This window comes from Bufo bufo, chromosome 11 (assembly GCF_905171765.1).
Source record: "Bufo bufo chromosome 11, aBufBuf1.1, whole genome shotgun sequence".
Taxonomy (NCBI): Eukaryota; Metazoa; Chordata; class Amphibia; order Anura; family Bufonidae; genus Bufo; species Bufo bufo.
The window spans coordinates 99,486,419-99,489,272 of NC_053399.1; positions in this window are offsets into that span (position 1 = coordinate 99,486,419).

The following is a 2,854-nucleotide window of genomic DNA, read 5'->3' on the forward strand; positions in this document are numbered from 1 at the left end:
GCCTTAGAAGCAGCTGATTGACATTGTCTGCTGTTATTTAAAGAGGACCTTTCATGGGTCCAAACATTGTGAACTAACTATCAGGATATGTAGCGCGGCGCCCAGGGATCTCTTACTATTTTTCCTGGGCGCAGCTCCGTTCACCCGATGTGGCCCCAGGTATATTCTCCGGCTCTGTATGCTAATTGCTAGCATCGGAGCAATGGGGAGGAGACTGCCCTTTTTTCTCAATGTAGCGGAGAAGGTGACTTTTTTCTTTCTCCCTGGCTGTGACGCTCTGCGCTTTGATTGAACAGCGCTACAGCCAGGGAGACGAAACGCCCATTGAGAAAAAGGGCAGTCTCCTCCTCCCTGTTCCGATGCGAAATTAGCATACAGGGCAGGAGAATTTAACGGGGGCCACAGCGGGCAAACGGAGCGGCGCCCAGGAATAATAGTAAGTGCAGTGAGATCCCTGGGCGCCGTGCTACATATCCAGATAGTTTACAATGTTTGGACCCATAAAAGGTCCTCTTTAATCTGCCATCCTCAAGGACAACCAAATCCTTCTCTATAAGTGACTCTCCCATTGTTGCAGAGATTATTACTACCAAGATGCAGAACTTTACATTTGTCCACAATGAACCTCATTTGCCAAGTTGATGCCCAATCACTCAGAGTGTTCTAGTCAGCTTGTAGTTTATGGACATCTTCCATAGACCGTACAGTTCTACACAGGTTAGTGTCATCTGCAAAAATAGAAATGGTTAATAAATAAATTAATAGAGGGCCCAGCACTGAACCGTGGGGTCACCAGTTATAACCCGGGACCATTCTGAATAGGAATCATTGACCACAGCTCTCTGGACACGGTCCTTCAGCCAGTTTCCATTCCAATTACAAACTATACTTTCCAAGCCAATAGATCTTACTTTACCTATTAAGCATCTATGAGGGACAGGATCAAAAGCCTTTGCAAAATCCCAAAACGCTACATCTACAGCCGCCTCTCTGTCCAGGCTTCTACTTACCTCACTACATCCACAGCCGCCCCTCTGTCCAGGCTACTACTTGCCTCACTACATCCACAGCCGCCCCTCTGTCCAGGCTTCTACTTACCTCACTACATCCACAGCCGCCCCTCTGTCCAGGCTTCTACTTACCTCACTATATCCACAGCCGCCCCTCTGTCCAGGCTACTACTTGCCTCACTACATCCACAGCCGCCCCTCTGTCCAGGCTACTACTTGCCTCACTATATCCCCATCCGCCCCTCTGTCCAGACTACTACTCGCCTCACTATATCCACAGCCGCCCCTCTGTCCAGGCTACTACTTGCCTCACTACATCCACAGCCGCCCCTCTGTCCAGGCTTCTACTTACCTCACTACATCCACATCCGCCCCTCTGTCCAGGCTACTACTTGCCTCACTATATCCACAGCCGCCCCTCTGTCCAGGCTACTACTTGCCTCACTATATCCACAGCCGCCCCTCTGTCCAGGCTTCTACTTACCTCACTACATCCACATCCGCCCCTCTGTCCAGGCTACTACTTGCCTCACTATATCCACAGCCGCCCCTCTGTCCAGGCTTCTACTCACCTCACTATATCCACAGCCGCCCCTCTGTCCAGGCTACTACTTGCCTCACTATATCCACAGCCGGCCCTCTGTCCAGGCTACTACTTGCCTCACTATATCCACAGCCGCCCCTCTGTCCAGGCTACTACTTGCCTCACTATATCCACAGCCGCCCCTCTGTCCAGACTACTACTCACCTCACTACATCCACATCCACCCCTCTGTCCAGGCTACTACTTGCCTCACTATATCCACAGCCGCCCCTCTGTCCAGACTACTACTCGCCTCACTACATCCACAGCCGCCCCTCTGTCCAGGCTACTACTTTCCTCACTACATCCACAGCCGCCCCTCTGTCCAGGCTACTACTTTCCTCACTACATCCACAGCCTCCCCTCTGTCCAGGCTACTACTTGCCTCACTATATCCACAGCCGCCCCTCTGTCCAGGCTACTACTTACCTCACTATATCCACATTTCCCCCCCTCTGTCCAGGCTACTACCGTGTTTCCCCAAAAATAAGACATCCCCCGAAAATAAGACCTACCTCTAGTTTTGCCTATCGCTGTAATATAAGGCATCCCCCCGAAAATAAGGCCTCCCCGATAATAAAGCATCCCCCGAAAATAAGGCCTCCCCGATTATAAAGCATCGGCCGAACATACCGTAATGCCTCCCCGATTATAAAGCATCCGCCGAACATAATGACTCCCCGATTATAAAGCAAGCCACCCCAGAATGTAAGGAGCTCACTGATTGGCCGCAGCCGCTGCCAGGACAAGCTGCCGCCTTCTTCCGCCCGCTGCTCGCTCTGCCCTGATGGAGTCTCACAACTTGGCTGGCACGGACACACAGGGGACGGGGTGACAGGTAGGGGGGGGGGGGGATATCTGATGGAAGGTGGGGGATGTCTGGTGAAGATGGGGGGGGGGAGACTAAAAACGGTAATTAAAATGACACAGGGTGATCAGGGGGGGGAATCAAAATGACACAGGGTGATCAGGGTGGGGAGGGGGATCATTTAAAATGACACAGGGGGATCAGAGGGGGGAATCAAAATGACATGAGGATCAGAAGGGGTACTAAAATGCTATAGTAATCCCACCCCTCTGATTCTCCTGTACCATTTTGATTCCCCCTTCTGATCCCCCTGTGTCATTTTAAGTGATCCCCCTCCCCACCCTGATTTCCTTTTTTTTTGTTCAACAATAAATGTGTACCGTATTTTTCTTCATGGAAAAATAAGACATCCCCTGAAAATAAGACCTAGCGCATCTTTTGGAGCAAAAATTA